The sequence below is a fragment of the Boleophthalmus pectinirostris genome, unplaced genomic scaffold (genome assembly GCF_026225935.1).
Source record: "Boleophthalmus pectinirostris isolate CB_2022bp ecotype Guang Dong unplaced genomic scaffold, ASM2622593v1 HiC_scaffold_3, whole genome shotgun sequence".
Classification (NCBI taxonomy): Eukaryota; Metazoa; Chordata; class Actinopteri; order Gobiiformes; family Gobiidae; genus Boleophthalmus; species Boleophthalmus pectinirostris.
Window position 1 is genome coordinate 6,156,954 of NW_026571299.1, and position 23,509 is coordinate 6,180,462.

A 23,509-nucleotide genomic window follows, 5' to 3' on the forward strand; every position below is an offset into this window, starting at 1 on the left:
TTTCCAGTTTGGGCCTAACTTAAAACTCTGATTATATTTGGACAGATTTTTACACCAACTTCTGACTGAATTCTCTGGTTGTTTACTTTAGATTACACCAGGGTCAGTGAGAATACAGAACACATTTCCGGTTATGGCGCAGTGCGTACGGGGAAGGAGTTTCTGAAAAAGTGAGCATCAAACCGTGTTGATTGAATGTTTGATTTCCCAGTGGGATCTTTTCAAGTCTTTTGAACCATATCGCTTTTGTTGCTGGTTCTGATATTGTCATACATTAGTTTTGGGATTCGGACGTCGTAATTTTGTGGTTGTTGAATCCAAACAGCGGAAAACGGCTCAAGAAAAGGGCTTCGGAAAGTTTATGAACTCAATAAATGGGCTCAGTCAAGCAGAAATAAACAACAAGGCCAAAAATTCAAGTTAATTCATCTGATATAAAAATGTATTGAACAGATACATATGTACTCTAGTTTATGAAACTGTTGACCTTTTTTCTGTACCATTTTTGGTTCTAAAGTTCCATACGTTTTAAACAGACCATGTATGAAACATGGAACAAAAAATATTTCCCAAATTTCAAAGACCTGAAAATCATGTAAATAAACTGATGTATTTCATCATATCTTGTGTTATTCCATCTTTGAACTGTTGATGAAGGTACAGGATTAAAAAAAAAAAAAAAAAAAAAGTATTTAAAATGATAAAAATTTGCTTGGAAGGACTGACATATTTTATAGAAATAGTTTCCTTTCATTTTGAAGTAATATTAAAGTATTCAGAAGAAAAAAGTGACAAATGATGTAAAATCCTGCACCTTCTACTTGTTTGCACAATTTTCCCTCTGTTACTTTTCCCTCCGTTACCATGACCTTTCTTCATAAAAAAATCTCATGAGTCAAAAAGTAAGAGGTTTTTCAACCTAATCTTGTACCATATGGTAGAAAACTATATGAAGCAAATATTCAAACCAGTTTGTTAAGGATATGTAAGTGAGAACCAAGAGTTATCACTGTGTGGATTTATTGCCCAAAAAGTGCTGCATATTTCATTCCCTCCGTTACCGACATGAGTTTTTAAAAATTTTTTTGTCAACAACTTGAAAGAATATCACAGGTTTAACTTGACCCTGTTGGAGTGTAACTCTTTCCTACATTCTGATACTTTACTTATTTCAATAGTTCCTCTAGTTTCTGAATAAGAGACATTTGAATGTAAAAAATCTGCCCCTGTTTCCCTCCGTTACTGCTTGACTGGACCCAAATGCAAAAGGGAATCAGATGTGTGTGACTCAAACCTCTGTTCAAACTGTTTCTCTTCCCAACGGAATTTAAAAATAGTGGAAGGTGAAGTTGATGGGCAGGATTGATCCACAGGAAGAACCAAAAAGGAAACATTTGACTGACTAAGAAATCATCCCAAGTTTGCAGAGGACATTTTGTATGTGGAGCGAGAAAAAAACAAAATCCCGTTTGTTAAGTGAGAGGAGCAGAAGACAAACAGACTGAGCTGCACTTTCTTGTTCTTGTGGTTTTACAGCAACATCACGTCTTGGTCTCTTTGCAGTGGAAGGTGTTTCTTGGTGAACAGTTGGTGCCTTTCGCTTTGGCGTTGACTTTTTAAATTCTTTACCGAGGTTGAGCGAGGGATCGAGGTTTTGCTTTGTTGTTGCTCCACTTACAAAATGTTCTCTGCAAACTCGGGATGATTTCTTAGTCAGACAAATGTTTCCTTTTTGGTCCTTCCTGTGGATTAGTACTGCCCGTGTATGTTGGGTATAAGTGGCTCTCCTTTTGATTTTGCTTTTCTAATGTGGCTCTTGTGAAAAAAAAAAAAAAAAAGTAAGTATCACTGGTTTAACTGGACACAACTCGACTGAATTAAAGGTTGTATAGAGGATTTTCCAAGGAACGAGAAATCCAGCGACTGTTTGTCCTTTTTCAAATGTTGCGCATGTGTGAAACCACCTCCCCTCCCCTACAGCTCCTACGTAGAAACACCTCCTCCCTCCTCCTCCTTACGCCACAAAACAGGTTTGTTTACAGCCGGTGCTGCACATGACTTGTAAACAACTAACTACAGTGTTGGTTAGGCAAGACGGAGAAGTGAGGAGCAGGGGGAAGAGCGGATCGGGCAGCGGGGACAGGAGCAGGAAAGGGGTGCAGAGAAGGTTGCGCGGAGATTCAGTGCGAATGAACTAGCTACAACACGCAGCAGCAAGCGGACTCTTTCTTTGCCTTGAAAATTACGTTTTCAGACATAGGATATCGCTTTCGTGTCCTGAAAAACGTTTGTTTCGCTCTTGGAAATAAAGTACGTTTTCATAATAAGCAGAAGTTTCCTGTCCAGGAGTAATTTGTGCGACCAGTGCGTCAGTCTTTAGACCCTGCGTCTGCTTCAGTCGCGCCATCGCTGGAATGAATCTCCAAGAATCACCTTAGTTTGGCTTCGCTGCTTTTCCCCTTGTCTTCTTCTTTCAACGACCTCAAAAACGGACTTTCTTTTGCGGCGAACTGCTCCTGGATTCTTGTCATTGCAACAAACTTTGTGCGAACTGCGAGGAAGATATAGGACAAAAAAGCCGCTAAGAACTGTTGCGTTGGTGGAGTAAACAGCGTCTGTGCGTCTTGCGTCTGTGGACTGCGTGACAGTCGTACGTAAACCACGTACCGGCAGTGCAGGCAAGTCAGTTACACTAGAAACGTAGGGAGTTTGATTGACAGCCTGTCAGCTCACAGATAACGAGGCAGTGTCGTTATCTATTGGCAAATGTTTAGCCCCACCACGTCCAGAGTTGATGAATTTTTATTCTCTTTTTTTTGGTCATCATAATTACAAGGTTACTGCATCTTTATAATCTATCACTGACAATTTGAAACTAAAAAAAATCCTCCATACAACCTTTAAAGCTCCGGTTTATGTCTCTGTTCATCTGATTATGAATAAAACACGACTAAATAAAGCGTTCTGGTGTTAGTGGTGCGAGTCTTAGCTCCAGCTGTTAAAGGAGCCATAATTTACATATTTCAGACAAAAAGCAAATAATCCAGTCTGTTTGCGTGAAATCAGCGTGACAGAAACCCATATGATTATTATTATTAGTCCATAAACACTCATGTCAGTCGGATCTGATCTTTATTTATGACGGAAATCAAGATTTATCGGAGTTTAGCCTGTGAGTTACCAGAAGCTCTTCACCGCCTTTGAAGGAGCTCGTCGAGAGATTTCTGAATGACACGTTTTATAAGAGGCTCTGGCTCCGAAAGGTCTCAATTACCCCGTTTACATGAGAGCTTTAATTCAGATTAAAAAAGTATTTAATTCGGCATGAAAATTAATTCCGCTTTAAAATGTAAACACTTAAGTCCTATTGATTATTCTGAATTAAACGTATTCGGATTTAATCTTAAATCCAAATGAAGTGGGGGTTTATTCAGATTTTAAAGCAGAATTAACTTATTCCACGATCATGTAAACGTTTATTCCACTAAAAAAAATAATAATTGCGGTCATTCAGTGCGTGAGCGTTGGATCAGCCTTCTGACACGATGACACACCTGGTTTAGATCTGGTTTAGTCCTGGTCCAGACCTGGTTTAGACCTGCTGGTTTAGATCTGGTTTAGTCCTGGTCCAGACCTGGTGTAGACCTGCTGGTTTAGATCTGGTTTAGTCCTGGTCCAGACCTGGTTTAGACCTGCTGGTTTAGACGTGGTTTAGTCCTGGTCCAGACCTGGTGTAGACCTGCTGGTTCAGACCTGGTTTAGTCCTGGTCCAGACCTGGTTTAGACCTGCTGGTTCAGACCTGGTTTACACCTACTTGTTTAGTCCCGGTTCAGTCCTGGTTTAGACCTGGTTCAGACCTGCTGGTTTAGATCTGGTTTAGTCCTGGTCCAGACCTGGTGTAGACCTGCTGGTTTAGATCTGGTTTAGTCCTGGTTCAGACCTGGTTTAGACCTACTCGTCTAGTCCCGATTCAGAAGTGGTTTATACCTGGTTCAGTCCTGGTTTAGACCTGCTGGTTTAGATCTCGTTTAGATCTGGTTTAGACCTGGTTCAGTCCTGGTTCAGACCTGCTGGTTCAGACCTGGTTTTAGACCTGGTTTACACCTACTCGTTTAGTCCCGGTTCAGTCCTGGTTTAGACCTGGTTCAGACCTGCTGGTTTAGATCTGGTTTAGACCTGGTTCAGTCCTGGTTTAGACCTGCTGGTTTAGTCCTGCTTCAGACCTGGTTTAGACCTGGTTTAGTCCTGGTCCAGACCTGGTTTAGACCTGATTTAGATCTACTTGTTTAGTCCTGGTTCAAATTTGATTTAGACCTACTCATTTAGTTCCGGTTCAGACCTAGTTTAGACCTGCTGGTTTAGATCTGGTTTAGACCTGGTTTAATCCCGTTTCAGACCTGGTTCAGACCTGGTTCAGACCTGGTTCAGACCTGGTTCAGACCTGGTTCAGACCTGCTGGTGTATTTTACCTAAACAAATGACAGTTTATGTTTGTCTTTACTGTTGGGATCAGATTTGTCAAAAACACCTGGGACATTTCTTGTATAAAACTGAAACAAATCAACATGTTTTTTTAATAAATCTTCTGGGACTGGGGACACGTCTGGTCACTCCAAACAAAACTCCAGATGTTTTTTTTTTCGATGAAGTAAGAAGAATAATTTTATATTCTAGTATCTACAGGACCTTAAGAGACCAAACGGATAAAAAAAAGAGAGAAAATAGTCTTGCCTGTGGTGTCTTTCAATCAATTTCACCTCATCTACCTCCATAAATGAGTAGATTAGAGATTAGAACAGACGCTTTTGTAACCCCGCCCGCTCCCGTCTCCTCTCACGCTCCAGCCCCTCGCGGGATCCTGTCTAAAGCTGCCCCCTCGCCGTCTCTTTGGTCGTAAATCGATCTTTTTTGGCCCTGGGCTCTCGGGAGAACACTCTGAGCCCTTCCATTCCGCCTTCATTCTCCCGTGTTCGCCGTCTTTACGCCCAAATACACTCAATTTTACAACAGCGCTAACCAGAAAATGGAGCCATGCGGGCGGAAAATCTCCCAGCATGCCGCGCTGTCATCTGCACCGGGACCCCACTGAGCGCGCTCCGTACGTCTCTCTCCGCACACACACCGCCGCCAAAAGACACTGGACTCGCCGCACGAAACGGGACTAAATACACGAGAGTTTTTTCATGAGGACTTTGGGCTGGTTAATACGGGATTTTAACTGAGGGAGAAGAGCCTTTTTCACATTTTATTTTATTTTATTTTTTTTTTTATGTGAAGTGTCGGTCCAAGCATGAAGACTATTTCAACACGGACCAGACTCGTCTCCTGGTTTTCACTCTGCCTAAAGTCAAAAGTTAAAGGAGAAATAGTAAATAAATTTAACTTTTATGACGTTTTTAAAGGAGACATTTTTTGCTTTTGTCTTTTCTGCACTTATAATCTCCAATTTGAAACCCGCGAATTATAATTTTGACATTTTAATCTTGAAAACGACTTGTCTGGAATGTTTCACGGTATGACATTAAACCTTTCTATCTCCATGGATACCAAACCGGACCAAGTTACAGGTCAGATCTGTGGAGAGGCGACCCCGCTCACAGTCACAATGTTGTTTTTCTTGGTATTTTTGAGCTATAAAACCACCTGTAGTTGAATAAATGTAAAGTTGAGCTGTTTAATGTCACACTGTGGAACATTCCAGGCAGAGCAGAGTTTTTCCGTAGAAACAAGCAGGTGACGGATCCTCCAGCTGAGAAAAGTGACACAATGCACCTTTAGTAAAAGAAACAAGTGCCGCTTACTTCTGCATTAGAACACTGCAGTGCCCAGTGGGAGCTGACGGCCTGTTTCACCTTAGGTGTTTTCAGGCCGACAGAACCATGCTGTTCCAGTTCCCGCACCTAATCTTGAACCAACTCACGTGTTCATGCTGGAAACCAGAGCATTCAGGAAACTGAAAAGTAAAACTTGTTTTTTCTAAGTGAACCGTGACGACACAGAAGACGTCAACACGTTCATCCAGGTCACACACGGTAAAATAAACAAAGAACAACTGAAACTATCATGTATGAAATTAAAGGTTTTAAGTCTACAGAAACTATTCCGTCCCGTTGGCCTTGCATGTGTCCATGTTCTCCTGATAAGATGACATCTTTGTATTCAGCATCGCTGTCGTCTTCTCCACAGCAGATCCATGTTGTAGTAGAGTTTGGCACATAAATAATGACTTGTATAAGTACAAACACTCGCTGTGTCGATGATGTGATCCATTGATTGTTATTTCATCTGTTTTTGTGTGGCCTCGTTTGTATTTGGTGGTAAATCCACACCGTCTGTCGATGATGTGTCATGGGTTCATGTAAATGGGTTGAACGCAGGTCGTTCACCAGTGAGAACATTGGTTCCCAGTGGAACTGGTGCAGGAACCGACACCGACACCGTTCTGACCGACCCGAAAACAGTTCTTGTGATGTCATGTGGTGATACAGGAAGTGTGCTGGCTCTGGTCCAGGCTGGTTTAGACCTGGTTCAGCCCTGGTTTAGACCTGGTTTAGATCTGAGTTAGCCCTGGTTTAGATCTGTTTGTTTAGATCTGGTTCACACTTGGTTTAGACCTTCTCCTTTTGTCCTGGTTCAGACCTGGTTTAGACCTGCTGGTTTAGATCTGGTTTAAACCTGGTTTAGAACTGACTTATACCTGGTTTAGTCCTGGTTTCGACCTGGTTTAGTCTTGGTTTAGACCTGATTTAGTTCTGGTTTAGTTCTGGTTCAGTCCCGGTATTGTTTAGTCCTGGTTTACAGCAGTTTAATTTCAGACCCTTTGAGTCCATGTTAAGTGTTTTATAAATGTAAAATGTTTAAACCCATTTGTTTGTTTTTTTCTTGAAATCTAAACATTGCTGCTGAACATTCATACATTTTTTCACTAAAGATTATCGAACACTACATTCCTTCTGTAGGCGGCGCTGACGTGAGTCTAAAGTTAGAGAAAGAGCCCCTGAGGTAATCTTAAATCTCGCCGCTTTCTCTTCCACCTGAGTGTGAGCGAGCAGGAGTCTTTGGTTTGGAGATGGATGGCTTTTTAAATGAATCTCTTATCTAGCGGGGTGTGAAGAGGAGCAAATGAACGCGCGGCGAGGAGGAGAGAGGGGCTGTAATCACCGCGGAGACGAGCGGCGACGCTAAATGACTCCGAGCTGGATTCATATGCAAATACTGTACTCCGCCGTTACAACAAGGCACAGTGGGGATGTCAGAAGTGTCGGAAATCAGATTCTAATCGATAGAGACGAGTCGATGTACACGTTCAGCGTTTTGGCGAACTCCAGCGTTGACCGATGTCGCGTTTTGGCCGACCTGCCGCCCAAATGTGATGAGTAAATCGTACAAAAGACTATAAATAAAGGCCTTTAACTAGACTTTTCCACGTGCGATTTTTACTTTTTTGGAGTGTCTGGATTCCGTTGTGTCCAAAGTTTTGATCCTTTTTCCGAGAGCAAACAGACACATTTTTGTTTTTTCTATACCTGGGACCTTTAATGTTTCAAGGACTAGACCATGGACAAAACTAAATCCAAATCCATTTTATTTCTAGCACATTTCACAAACAAAGCCAAAGTGCTGCACAGAGATCAAAAAATGAAGACAACAAAAAGGTAAATTGCTTAAAATGTGACCATACCAGTCCCAAAACAATAAAACCAGTAACAATCAAATAAACACAAAACCATAAAACATCATAAAATGGCTGTAAATAAGTCAAATAAATAAAAGACACAGAGGAGCTCACAACTCACGCGGTTTAAAAAAAAAAAAAAAAAGTTTACATCAGACTCAGGCTCAGGCTCGGGGGCCAAATTTCAGATCATATCATATCTGCATCGACATTATTTATTTAAAATGTTATTATTTTATATTACACTTGCTCTGGGTTCAGTGTTTAAGCAAAACTACAATTAAACGTTTATTTTTCATAAGAAAAGGTTTAACATCACATATCTCAAAAGAAGAGAAAACTTGCAGATGTTGTTGAAATTTTACAATAAATATTTAGTTTGGCCCAAGACTTAGTCCCAGTTTTTAATTTTGGCCCTGAGTGAATTTGAGTTCCATACCCCTGGTTTACTCGTCTGATTCTTTCACCTCGCAGCGTTAGGATCCGTTCGTTCAACAGTAGGCAAGTACTTTTTTTAATTTACCGTATTTTCCGGGCTATTAGACGCGCTCTTAAAGGTTGTATGGAGGATTTTTTTTGTTTCAAATTGTCGATGAAAGTTCAAAATAGAATTATAGAGATGCAGCAGCCTTGTAATTATGATGCCCAAAAAAAAAAAAAGAATGAAAATCCATCAACTGTGGACATGGTGGGGGCAGATAAACATCAGCCAATAGACAATAAGGCTACCTCTTTATCTATTGGCTGTTGGGTTGTCAATCAAACTCCCTATGTTTCTAGCGTTACTGACTTGCCGGCATGCTGGGATTACGTGGTTTATTTTCGCCTCAGCGGTTCTTAGCATCTTTTTCGAACTATAATTTCCTCTCAGTTTGCACAAAGTTTGTTGTAACGACAGACAAGAATTCACGACCAGTTCGCAGCAAAAGAAAGTCTGTTTTTGACGTCGCTGAAAGAAGAGGAGAAGGGGAGCGAAGCGCGACATTTGAAGAAGAACAAACAATCGCTGCATTTCTCTTTCACTGGAAAATCTTCTATACAATCTTTAAGCCTCTAACCGCATCAAAAAACCACCGCGCACCCCCAATCCAGAGCGCCCCGTACACGAATCCACAGAACACGCAAACACACACGGAGCAGACAGCGACCGCACGGCAAAACACACCCGCAGACACACTCATCGCTCCACGCCGACGAGGAACGGAACGGAGGAACGAACCGAAAACGCGAGCGCGACGTGCCGCTTCTGGACGCGACTGAACAACTGAGTCACTGCGAACACGACGACAATCCGCTGGTCCCAGACACACCCTCCCTACACGCCACAACTGAACAAAGCCCAGAGTCACCGTGAACGAACAAACAAACAAAACCACTCACCCATCACACTGTTGGGTTTCCTTTAAAGTCCAGTGCGGTTTATTTGTGAAAAAAGTTCAAAAATAGACCATTTAATGACAGTTATAATCCAGAGCGACTAATAGCCCGGAAAATACAATAACCAATCGCTGCTATTTGGTCGTGACGTTTGTAATGCACCAAATCCTGCAGGAAGAAGGACAATAACGTCTTTCCCCTTGATAAAATTCACCAAACATTCTCTTTGTTCCGGCTTTAAATCCTCGATCTCAGGAATCGTTACCAACCCAAACTGAATGGCTCTTCGCTGATTTCCCGGTGCCCGAACTCACACTTCCGTTTTTTGCGAACCGTCTAGTGCAGGGGTCTCAGACTCACGGCCCCGGGGCCAACTGCGGCCCTCGGTAGGATTTTTTGCAGCCCTCCACTTAATTCCAAAGAATAATGTCAGTGCGGCCCGCGGTAGACGTACGCACAATCCCACCCCCCGACTGACAGATGAAGCTGCAATCGGTGCCCATGCAGATTCACAACAACAGATTATTAATGCAGCTTTACGTCCCAAAACTCAACTTACAGCAGCTGTGAAGCAACAAGTCTAAGTGGATCTGTTAAAATGAGTACACGTGCACATACGGCGTCACTGAAGAACCAAAACAAACCACACATGGTGGTACACGTGCACTTCACTTTACGCTCCCACAACCACAGCATCAGAGCAGAGGAGGCGCTGACAGAATCCCCCTGTTCATAAGTATGGGACATTTATTGGAGGGGCTAATAAGAAATAAAAAGACGCTGACAGTCTGTTTACCTGCTCAACACGTAATTTGCTGGCAACTCGATGACCAAGCTCCACATACGCGTCGCCGAAATCCACGCGCACTCAGCGGCAAACACAGCTGTCCCATCAATATACAAGCACCACAAAACTGCAGTGATCTATTCCAGAGGCTTGGCGACATGTTGGCAAAAAGTACGAGGCAAAAACAAGCGTCTTCCATCCATGTTTGACATACGAGAAGCGCGAGTGAAAAACTTTAAACTTATGTTCTGAATACATTTTCATGTTCTGAACTGTTATTAAAGGTTGTATAGAGGATTTTTTTAAAGGGAAGAGAAATACAGCGACAGTCCTTGTGCGCGTTCAGAATTACTGTTGAAGTTTCCTGTCTAGAAGTAATTTAGCGACCGACGCATCAGTTTTTAGACCCTTCGTCTGCTTCGGTCGCGCCATCGCTGGACGAGATCTCCAAGAATCACCTCAGTTTGGCTTTGCTCCATTTCCTCTTCTCTTCTTCTTTCAGCGACGTCGAAAAACCGGACTTTCTTTTGCGGTCGTGGATTCTCGTCCGCCGTCGCGACTAAATTTGTGCGAAATGCGAGGAAGCGACAGTTCGAAAAAGCCTCTAAGAACCGCTGCATAAACCACGTAATCCCCGCGCTCCGCTGAGTCAGTTACACTAGGGAGTTTGATTGACAACCCAACAGCCAATAGAAAATGAGGGAGCCTCGTTTTCTATTGGCTGATGTTTATCTGGCCTCACTACGTCCACAGTTGATAGATTTTCGTTCTTTTTTTTTTGGTCATCATAATTACAAAGCTGCTGCGTCTCTGTAATGGTATTTTAATCTTTCACTGACAGTTTGAAACAAAAAAAAATCCTCCATACAACCTTTAAAGATTAAGAAAGTGTGTTGCTTGTTGTTCTTTCTCTCTCTCTCTTTTTTTTTGTGCAACCGCTATTTATCGAATACTCAACTTTATCTAATGTGGCCCCCAGGTAATTTGAGTTTGAGACCCCTGGTCTAGTGTATTCCCATTCCTGAACTAGTCGCTGAAGAGAAATAAAACTGAGCGGAGGCACTAGGTGGTCACTGGTTTACATGATCGAACAATAAATCAGTTCGTCTTTACAATCAGAATGAACCACACACTTACTTCGGAGTTAAAGGTTGTATAGAGGATTTTTTAAGGGAAGCGAAATACAGCGACAGTCCTTTTTCAAATGTTGTGCATGTGCCTCAGTAGAAACATCTCCTCCCGCCTCTTTACTCTAGAAATCACATTTGTTTACATCCAGTGCATGTTCAGAATTACCGTTAGAAATATTTTAGCGACCGACGCGTCAGTTTTTAGACCCTTCGGACTTTCTTTTGCGGCGATGCTGGTCATGGATTCTCGTCCGCCATTGCAACAAAAAAAAGCCTCAAAGAACCGCTGCATAAACCACGTAATCCCCGAGCGCCGATGACTCAGTTACACTAAAAATGTAGGGAGTTTGACTGACAACCTAACAGCCAATAGAAAAAGAGGGAGCCTCGTTTTCTATTGGCTGATGTTTATCTGGCCTCACTATGTCCACAACTCATAGATTTTCATTCTTTCTTTTTTTTTTCGGTCATCATAATTAAAAGGCTGCTGCGTCTCTGTAACGGTATTTTAAACTTTCAATGACAATTTTAAACAAAAAAAAAATCCTCCATACAACCTTTAAGTTCGTTTTCATTAGGAATGAAGCATCTACACGGGCCAGTTAAAGCGGAATTAAAGCTCTCATTGTACAATAACAACAATAATCGGCCAGAAAAGTTACACAATGCACCTTTAACAAGTCCATAACAGGAAATCATGAGCGCGAAAACATCTAACTCCCAGCAGTCGTTTTTGTTTCTGATAAATCATAATAGACCGTATACAGATTATGTTCACAATGTACATTTGATGACTCCTCTCCATCTGTAACTTCTAACAGTATCCACCTTGTTGTCGTAAATGACTCCGAACAGTTGGCGTTGTGATAGCGACAAACAAACCCGCCGCAGAATTCCCACCGGCGTCTCTCTCTGCCTTTTATTTACTAATCAGCGCTTCATCTGTCGCTAATGCCACAACCGTAAAATCACACTCATTAGGCCCGTCCTCGCGCTTCTGCCTCAGACGCGCGGAGAATCACATAAATAAATAAATAAATAAATAAGAGCGTGTAAAGCTCGGGGAGGAGCTGGGGAGTTTCAGAGGCGCGCGGACAGCTGGCCGCGTTTCCGAGCGAGGGGGTGTCCCGTGACGGCGCGTCGGGGCGAGCGGCATATGCGGCGTAAACAGCGGCGTCGGGCGGAGGAGACGGGCGCACGCCGAGAGGGCACTGAGCTGCTCATTAGCACAAGATGGTCCGACGTGGAGGAGGAAGAGCAGCTAAACACAAACTAAACGCAGACTAAACGGGGCTAAATGCACCGTGGGAACACCCGATTTAATGAAGGATTCACTATTGGCCTCGTATTATGCATTAAAGGTTGTATGGAGGATTTTTTGAAGGGAAGAGAAATACAGCGACAGTCCTTGTGCGCGTTCAGAATTACTGTTGAAGTTTCCTGTCTAGAAGTAATTCACCGACCGACGCGTCCGTTTTTAGACCCTTCGTCTGCTTCGGTCGCGCCATCGCTGGACGAGATCTCCAAGAATCACCTCAGTTTGACTTTGCTCCTTTTCCACTTCTCTTCTTCTTTCAGCGACCTCAAAAACGGACTTTCTTTTGAGGCGAACCGGTCGTGAGATTCTCATCCGCCGTCTTGACAAACTTTGTGCGAAATGCGAGGAAGCGACAGTTCGAAAAAGCCTCTAAGAACCGCCGCGTAAACCACGTAATCCCCGCGCTCCGACGAGTCAGTTACACTAGGGAGTTTGACTGACAACTCAACAGCCAATAGAAAATGAGGGAGCCTCGTTTTCTATTGGCTGATGTTTATCTGGCCTCAACACGTCCACAGTTGATAGATTTTCGTTCTTTTTTTTTTGGTCATCATAATTACAAAGCTGCTGCGGCTCTGTAATGGTATTTTAATCTTTCACTGACAGTTTGAAACTAAAAAAAAATCCTCAATACAACCTTTAAGCAGGAGTTTGTAATTAATTTTGGACACTTTAGCCTTGGCATTGAAGGTTAATTAACAAAAGAAAACGTGGCGGACTAAGCTTGAAGGGGAAATAAATACTAAATCAACTTCTTGTATCGTTCCAAGTCCTTTTTATTTGAGCAGTTTTGGTGCAAACTCGGTAACTTTCCAAACCGGGCAGGACTAAAACCAGATCTAAACCAAGTCAAAACCAGAACTAAAACCAGGACTAAAACCAGATCTAAACCAAGTCAAAACCAGAGCTAAAACCAGGACTAAAACCAGATCTAAACCAAGTCAAAACCAGAGCTAAAACCAGGACTAAAACCAGATCTAAACCAAGTCAAAACCAGAACTAAAACCAGGACTAAAACCAGATCTAAACCAAGTCAAAACCAGAACCAAAACCAGGACTAAAACCAGATCTAAACCAAGTCAAAACCAGAACTAAAACCAGGACTAAAACCAGATCTAAACCAAGTCAAAACCAGAACCAAAAAACCAGGACTAAAACCAGATCTAAACCAAGTCAAAACCAGAACTAAAACCAGGACTAAAACCAGATCTAAACCAAGTCAAAACCAGAACTAAAACCAGGACTAAAACCAGATCTAAACCAAGTCAAAACCAGAACTAAAACCAGGACTAAAACCAGATCTAAACCAAGTCAAAACCAGAACTAAAACCAGGACTAAAAACAGGATCTAAAACCAAGTCAAAACCAGAACTAAAACCAGGACTAAAACCAGATCTAAACCAAGTCAAAACCAGAACTAAAAACCAGGACTAAAACAGGATCTAAACCAAGTCAAAACCAGAACTAAAACCAGGACTAAAACCAGATCTAAACCAAGTCAAAACCAGAGCTAAAACCAGGACTAAAACCAGATCTAAACCAAGTCAAAACCAGAACTAAAACCAGGACTAAAACCAGATCTAAACCAAGTCAAAACCAGAACTAAAACCAGATCTAAACCAAGTCAAAACCAGAACTAAAACCAGGGCTAAAACCAGATCTAAACCAAGTCAAAACCAGAGCTAAAACCAGGACTAAAACCAGATCTAAACCAAGTCAATACCAGAACTAAAACCAGGACTAAAACCAGATCTAAACCAAGTCAAAACCAGAGCTAAAACCAGGACTAAAACCAGATCTAAACCAAGTCAAAACTAGAACTAAAACCAGATCTAAACCAAGTCAAAACCAGAACTAAAACCAGGACTAAAACCAGGTCTAAACCAAGTCAAAACCAGAACTAAAACCAGGTCTAAACTAGCCAGGCTGGTGCCACTTGGTGCCTCCACTCAATTTCATTTCTCTCCAGAGACTAGGTCAGGAATCAAAATACAGTAGACGATTTGCAAAAAAACCCAGAAGTGCGAGTTCAGGCACCGGCCAATCAGCGAAGAGCCATACATTCCTGAGATCGAGGATTTAAAGCCGGAACAAAGAGAATGTTTGGTGAATTTTACATGATTGTCCTTCTTGCTATGGGATTTTGGAAAAGCTTAATATACAATTAGTCCCATTAGCAGTGCATTACATACATCACGACCAAATAGCAGCGATTGGTTAAATAAAAAAAGTACCCACCTACTGTCGAGCGAATGAATCCTAATGCTGCGAAGTCAGACGGTTTCCACAAAGTGAAACCGGCTGATGAATCAGGCTCGGTCTAAACCACCAGTCCATGAAAATATTATCTGGAAAAGAGCGCCGCTGCAACTCGCCCTGCATTTGATTATCCTTCCAAATTGGTTTATCGAGGAAGTGCCTAGCAACTTTTAGGATTCCGAGTCAGAATCCAGGATGGCTACGCTCACTGTGATGTGTAAATATGAAGTGTTTTTATAGTGTTTGGACACTTTGGTGGTTTAAATGACAGTTTCAGTCACTCATGTCACTGCAGAACTGTCCGTATCACTGCCTGTGGGTTTGGTAGTCGTGATGTGGTGAGGCTAATACTGAACAAATACTCGGACGTGACATCAAATCTGAGGTCCAAGTGGGAGTTGGAAGATAATCAATGTGACGGAGCCAGTCCGTCTATGATTTTAGGTGGCGTTTCCCCCCTACACGTAACCGCGGTCTGCACTGACGTGCCCGCGCACACACGCTGAGTCATCCCGCACACACGAGTTCATTCCCCGTTTCCCGCTGTTTCATTCATTCGCGCCGTATTCACTATTATCGCCTTCTCCCCTCTTTCCTCCGTTACTAATTCGCCAAGGCTGCACACTTGAGCGCGTTACAGTAATTTATTTCATACTTGTCTCGTACCTGTCCGATGACGCCGTCTCTCTCTCTCCTTCGACGCGGCGCCTCTGCCAAACCGAGCCTTTATTTCCTGGTAGTTGAAATAGGCGCTGTTCGCGCCGTGGTGCTGACCATGTGACGCGCATTATGTAATACGATTTTCTTTACGTTTTTCAGCTATTATTTTTGACATTTAATGTACATTATTACTGTGTGCTCAACGTAGCATAGACAAGGTAGGTTTATGGTTAAATTGTTTGTCTTTAGAATGATTTTGATGTGTTGCTCAGTGGGAGGAGTCAGGGGAGTATAAAGGGGAGCCGTTCCTGGCTGTTAGTCAGTCACCGGGTACAGAGCAGGTAACGTCGGGTGCTGTACAGATTCTTAAAGGGGACAGTTAACGCTGAACTCGACCCTGTTTCTTCGCTGTAAATACTTTTTGGACTGTTTTGCTCACTGTAAATATTCTGCACTGTTTTTGGGATTTTTGCACTTTGGACACTGGGCACAATAAACCACCTGCACTCAGAATCTCGATCTTGCCTAAGTTTTTAATAGAGCCCCGCCACAATCAAACGCAAGGGTTACTAAATTCCCTTGTGTATAGGAATGGCAGAACGTTGAAATAAAAAGCTAAAGTCCCACCACTCCCAACACCAAGGACAAGTGCAGGGACGTTTGATAAAAAATAGAAATGTCACCACTCTGACAATTAGACGTCAGTGTCGGAATGGCAGCATGTAACCCTCAAGCCGGACTGACCTGAAGTGAGTTCTACACATTTATAAATCTGGAACGGCTCTGACTGTAAGAGAAAACACAGAACGTCATGACAACTACTTGAATTGTCGCTGAAACTTCGCAACAGCGGAACAAGTCGAAAAAAATCTGACTTTCTGAAAAGCACAGACATCCTCTCTGTCCACAGATTCACAAAAGTCTTCTTCCTGCACATTTTCTACAAACTAAAAACTCTTGAAGTACTGACACTAAAATAGGCTGAAGTGCGATTGTCAGAATTGCCGTGTTTGTTTTGGTTCTTTTGGATGTTTCACTTTTGAATTTCACTTGTGAATTTATGGACTCACAAATATCACGAGAATCCATCTTCGTGTGCAAGGTTTTAAAATGTGCAGCTTTGGTAGAGTTGAAGTTTGAAGTGTGGAAACTGTAAGAGAATTGAAGTAATTTATCCTCCAGGTACGTCTCAGTTTAACATTGATGCACAAAATCTATATTTACACCTTCATCTTCCCTTGGCAAACCATTATGTTCAACTGATTAATTACTTAAGTTCTCTTACAGATACTTGTTATACTAATCACACTGTTCCTCTCTTAAAGCTCCAAAACAATTTTCAGTACAATTCGTATAGACAAAGGTGACCACATTTTCAAAAAAAAAAGAAAAAAAGACACTCCCCCCGTTTGTGGTGGTTGGTAATAAAACAATTATGAAACAAGTGCGTCATTAAGGACAATTGTTCTGCACTCGGTCCATTCATGACTAACATGTGAGTCAGTTTAGTCACATTTTCACTTTGTGTTTTGGTCGTTTTTAAGCAGCTTTTCTGTATTGTACCTAAACAACCTGCCGCTCTTTACTGTCGGCAGGGATCAGATTGGTCAAAAACAGGGACACCAGGGACATTTCTTGTATAAAACTGGGACAAATCTCTGGTTTTGGATGAATCTGCAGGGACAGGGGACACAGGGCTCAAAACTGGGACTGATCTGGGTAAACAGAGACGTCTGGTCACCCTTAGTATTGATAAATGTATTTCATATAAATCAGGAGTGTCAAACTCAAACTCACAGAGGCCAAAATTAAAAACTGGGACTAAGTCGTGGGCCAAACAAAATATTTATTGAAACATAGCAACATGAAAACTGCATGTTTTCTCTCCTTTCAAGATATTATGTTAAACCTTTTCTTATTGAAATAAATGTTTAATAATAGTTTTGCTTAAACATTAAATCCAGAACAGGCAAAATATAAAATAATAACAACATTTTAAATAAATAATGTCTCTATTGCCTATTTGTCTAACCAGCAGGCCAGCTCTAATACATATTTGATATGATCTTGCGGGCCAAATTTGGCCCCCGAGCCTGAGTTTGACATGTCTGACATAGAAACATGAATGAAACAAAACCCTTTGTGACGAGGTTCTATTTTAGTGTAAAGACGATGGCGTAGTCAGAAGGATGTTTTTGACTTGCAGGTCCAGGTCTAAACTGACTGAGGGAGAGTGGCCCTCTTTTATACCCCATGACTCCTCCCCCAAGCCAATTAACTACAAAATGCGGGTTTTCACCCTTAAAACCCAAGTTAATTATTATCATGAAATAAGGAAAAATACAGAAAAATATAGTAAATGATATGGCCATATCTCTGCGCCTGTAGCAGAAATAGAAAATGAAAAATGCATATTTTATTATTAACAATGTTTTTTGGTGATGACGTCACAATGACGTCAGATGCTAATGTCCCGCGCACGAAAATGGAAATAGGAAGTGATGGATAGGTGCTCTGTTTGCCAGTGGGGAGTGAGGACGGGAGATGGATACTGGGGAAAGGTAGATGGAAGACAAAGTTATGGATGTGAATGATTTGGCAGTGGACTTGTGTGCACCCAAGGCAACTGCGGTGGTGAGCGGATGGAAGATATGTAGCAGGGACCGGAGCGGACAGACGGGGAGAGAGCGACAGATCGAGGCACCGGTGTGGGATGAATGAAAGCAGGTCACTAGCGCGGGCTTGTTCGGGCGTGTTTAGGTGAGCGCGAGCTCGGACGGAGCGACTCAGTCACACCCTTCCTCCACAGTATCAGAACAAGTCTAAAGGTGAACTGTGTAACTTTTCTGGTTTTGCTTTTCTCCATGGAGATGTTATTGCTTTGTCTGGAACGTTGATCGATTTACCGTAAATCTACGTTCCTCCTATGCTCATGAGTTTTGGGTAATGACCGAAAGGACGAGATCGCGGACACAAGTGGCCGACATGAGTTTCTTCCGCAGGGTGGCTGGGTGCTCCCTTAGCGATAGAGTGAGGAGCTCGGAGTAGAGTCGCTGCTCCTCCATGTCGACAGGAGCAGCTGAGGAGGCTTCTGTTCTAGAGATGTGCGGATGCATTCGCGGTTACAGCTAAGTGTTATTGTTGTTAAGTGTTATGAGAAATGCATCTTTACTCCTATGTGCGATGTTTATAGTGGCGTGTGGCGTGAGCGTGACTGAGTGACTGCGTGCGCGACCCCGAGGCACGAGCTTCTTGAATGTCTTTGTTTTACTCTATGTGAAATGAACGGTCGAAAGGCGACTGGAGCAAGTCAGGAGGCAATTGCCCTGTTATTTAGTGCATCACGGCAGATAAAGCCACGATTCTTGAGCAACGAACTGGAGCGTTTATTGAGCCCACGCACTCACGGTGAGAGTTAAACCCTGAGCAACGAGCGGCGTTTTGTTACGGCCAATTAAGAATGCGAACATGCACGTTGAGTGAATTTTTTAATGAATGAGCTATAGAATTTGCATTTTTATCGAGGCTCTTTAGTTTGTTTGCTGTTTGATTTTTCTAAAATCTAAAATCAATGGGCGGATGGCGGGCGAGAGCGGTTTTGAAAATTGGTCAAAACCTTGGGTGCAAATGGACAGCGGGTGGATGAGGAGTTTTGTGTCGCGGTTGCGGATGAAAAAAATATCCCATCTGCGCATCTCTGATCTGTTCCCAATTCCTCCTGGACGCCTCCCTCGGGAAGTGTTCCAGGCATGTCCCACCAGAAGGAGGCCCTGGAGAAGACCCAGGACACACTGGAGGGTCTATGTCTCTGGACTGGCCTGGGAACACCTCGGGATTCCCCTGGAGGAGCTGGAGGAAGTGTCTTGGGTGAAGGAAGTCTGGGAGTCCCTGCTCAGACTGCAGCTCCCACCACCCAGCCCTGGATAAGCAGAAGAACATGAATAGATGGGCGGAATGTTTCACAGAATGATGTTAAACCTTTCTATCTTCATGGAGACCAAACCAGACCAAGTTATGAGTCAGATCTGTGGAGAGGCGACCCCGCTCACAGTCAGAATGTTGTTTTTCTAGGTATTTTTGAGCTATAAAACCATCTGTAATTGCATAAATGTAAGGTAGAGCTGTTTAAAGTCACACTGTGGGACATTCCAGGCAGAACAATAACATCCAGACTAAACAAACTTGCCTTGCTCCTTCAGGATAATTCCTCTGATATTTCCCCGATCACCTCTCGGCTGCTGCGGTGACGGCGGCGGCGGGTCTGTGGTGTGGAGGTGCTTCTTCGGCGCTGGGCCCGGACTGTCAAGTGTGTGTTTGGAGCAGAGGAAAAAGCACAGGGCGAGGACAGAACCGGCGAGCTCATGGTTTATGCATGTTTGCGAGAGACCCGGACCAGTGGACACAGACACGAGGAAGTTTAGCCTTTTTAAAGCTGCAGTTTCCCCTCATGCAGAGCCGGCCCACAGACCTGTCACTGCCCGGTCTGCACGTCCAGAGTTTGTGATTTCAAACAGGGCCAGAAGTTTTCTCAAAGCTCAAAATATACAATAAAAACTGGATTTGAATCTAACATTAAGAATATTTGACTTAAACAAACTGTATGTACTGTACAATCACAAATGAACCTGTGTCGCTCGAGACTTTACCCACAGATAAAGATAAATATCAGTGGTTTTCGGATTCTAGATTGTGATTAGAGTTGGTATCATTAAGACTTTGCCGATACGATACAGTGCACTTTCGGTTCAACATGATTTGAAACGATGTATTTCAAATCGATTTAATACGGTTCAGTGAAAAACAAGGGCTAAATCATGGCTGTGATTGTCCATGCAGCAAGATCATTTTATCTGACAAGTTATCTTAAAATAAACCACCTCTAGACTAGAATTAAGCATCTCAGAACTAGTAAGTCGATAATAAATCTGAAAACAAGATGAATAATCTGATATAAGTTTTAAAATCTTGGCCAGATCAGAGAAATTTGCAGTGTGTAAATTAGTATTCAAACTATAACCAGCACCAGAATCTTTCCTGTGACTTCTGTCTTGGTGAATGCAGTGTTGTGTAGAGTCCCTGTGAAAAAAAAAAAAAAAAGCAAACCAAACCATACTATGAGATACTGGAAAAGTAAGTTCTCAAATATGGGACCTGATCATTTCTGTTAAGACTGAGCTATATTACAACAGAAATCTGCAGTTGAACAGTATTCATTTTATCTGCCCCCCGTCTGTGTTAAATATGGCCAAACCGCTTTGTCAAAGCCCGATCCCGTCAGGTCTCATCAGAGGCTATATAGCTATATATATATATATATATATATATATATATATATATATATATATATATATATATATATATATATATATATATATGAAGCACACATGGAGCGACATAACCAAGTGTCGGGCAGAGTGTACAGAAACATCTGTAGAGTACAGTGGAGATCTCAGGATCAAGGTGGGAAACGCCTCCAAAGGTTGTGGAGAACAACTGAGTCAAGATCCTGTGGGACTTCAGATACAGACTGACAGGATGGAGATGGACCAACCAGACATAGTGTTGGTGGAGAAGAAACAGAGCAGAGTCGTGGTGGTGAACATCACAACACCAAGAGATGGAAACATCAGGAAAAAGAAACATGAGAAACTAGAGAAACACCAGGAGCTCAAGGAGGAACTGAAGGTCTGGAAAGTGAAGACATCAGTGGAGCCTGTGGTGATCAGACACTCGGGGCTGTAACCCCCAAACTGAAAGAGACACAACAGACACCAGGAAAAACAACAAACATCTCAGTCCAGAAAAGTGCAGGACTGGAACAGCAAAGATACTGAAAAACTCTCAGACTCCCAGACCTGAGCTGAATGAAGGTGAGAGACCAACCACCGTGGAAGGTGAGAAACACATTTTTATATTATAAATATATATAATTTTTTTTTTAAAGAATAACAAAATATTACAGTTCTTATCAGTAAAATCTGTATTTGATTTGCACGTCTGCCTTGTGTCTGGGGACAGATTAGTCATGTTTAAAATGACACACACTGTTACGGATGTGTTAGGAAAATATGGAGAGTGTAACCTACAGTAGGTCAGACGCTGGATAAATATAACAGAAAAACACATTCATATACAGATTTAACCAGGAGCACCTAGATCTGTCTTTTGTTCTACCTTGATTTCAGCCCTGGAATCAGCAATTTCTACTGAACGAAAGATAAAAGGAGCTGTTAACATTGAGCTCTGGAGATGTAGACAGACTAATAATTACTCAAATTATGTGTAAATAAATGAAAACACAACTCCAAGTCTGTTTGCGATGAGAAAACGACATTATAACACAGACACGCACGAACTGTCATCTAAAAATTCACAGATGTAGATCGCTCTGTACATCAGAAGAACTCCTCTGCGCTTCTTTTGACCGAGTCCCTTTGAGATTCTGGACCAGACCTCGGCCTTGACCCAGACCTGGTTTAGATCTGGGATAATAGCAGCGGCAGCGGGGTCCAGGAGGCGTTATGAAAAATGTATCTGTAGCGTTGACATGCAGAGAGGAGCCAGAGAATTGCACAGATTACAGATCGTCAGCCGGATGTGACTCAGCTCTGACACTTAAACTGGAGCTGGGCTAATAATACAGCACAAGAAATATATATTTAAGCTCGACTAATATACGGAACTGACAAAGTGGTAGTTCATGAAATCTGTATCTTTATCTGACTCATTCCGATCATTTCAAACCTGTAATTATGATAATTCCAACACTCGGCCGTATTAAAGAACAATTGTCCTTGAATCTGCTCTACATTTATAATCTGTGACACCACTGGATCATTCTGTTTTAATTTGGACCTTTTTAAATCACACTGGCACGTGGAAGAAAACATTCAGAGGAAATACTTTGAAGGAGACTGTCAGATTGTGTGAAATGCAGGCTTCCCACGGTCATGGAAATCCTGGAAAAGTCACGGGAATTGAAAATGTCATGGAATTTTAGTATCTCCAGCGTTCTGTTAAGTTCTCATGAGGCTATTCTGATTATTTCTGAACGTCTGCGCCTTTTGTTTTAAAAAAGAGACGACAATAAATGCACTGACAGGATTTTGAATGTTAAAAAACTATAATCCCAAACCATAAGGTGAGTGGAAAGAGTTAACATTTTATATTTATCCCTAAAAGTCTGATCAATTCTACACATTTAGACTACGTTTACACTGAAACGAATCCGCGAATCACCGTATGGGAAACGATCTGCGTCCAGACAAGTCGTTTCTGTGTCCGCAAGTCTTCCCTGTCCACACAGCTTTGAGCACATTTGTTTACATTTTACAGAAACGAAACTTAAAACCACATGGCTCATTTGCATAAACTGAGCGCTCAAATGCAGCTCACTGTTGTGTCTGGATGTGGTTCAGTTTCTGTCGGACTAAAGGACGTGACTCAGTGGAATGTGAGTGTCTTTCTGTGCCTCTTGATGTCGCAGTGGAGCAAATGAAGCACCTTGAAGCATCAGCTCAAGAGTCGAGCAAAGAGATGGAACGGTTCAGTGCTTCATGGGACTTCATCTCCGCATCACTACCGTCACTGCTGGGAAAGTTACTTCAAAACTGTAATGCATTATTTATTACTTGTTACTGTCATTTCAAAGTGATTTGTTACATTACAGTATTACTGCATTTAAAATGTAAGGTATTACATGACTATTGCATTACCTTTAAGTTACTCTCACCAAAAAACTGTGCAAAGACGCCGTATATGGACTGAACCCGGACTGAACCCAGGACTGAACCAGGAGGACTAAACCAGGTCTAAACCAGGACTAAACTAGGACCAAAACAGAACTAATCTTGGACTAGGACTTGGAATCTAGAACCAACCGCCCCTAAGAGAACGCCAAGCCTGTGGAGCAGGGTGTCTTAGCCCCATGAGGCATGGAGCTCTGCGTCGGTCCTTTCGCCCGCTGTCACCCGACGATCTATCATTATAGTTCCAACATTCAGAACCGTAACAATATTGCGTTGATTTTAGCAAATTTGTATGAAGAAAAAACAAAAACCCACCACTTCAATCCAGGTTAAAAGTGCATTGTAATGAGCGTTACTGATGTTTGTACTGAGTAAAATTAGTGCTGTCAGGCGATAAAAAAAATTGAGAGATTAATTAATTATGATCTGTAATTAATTAATCTAATTAATCTCTTTTTAATCTCACCTAAAAATGCCGAGAAAAGCCTTCAACTTGAGGTATTTTCATTTAAATTCATTATTACATTATTATTATTACATATAAACCATGAACA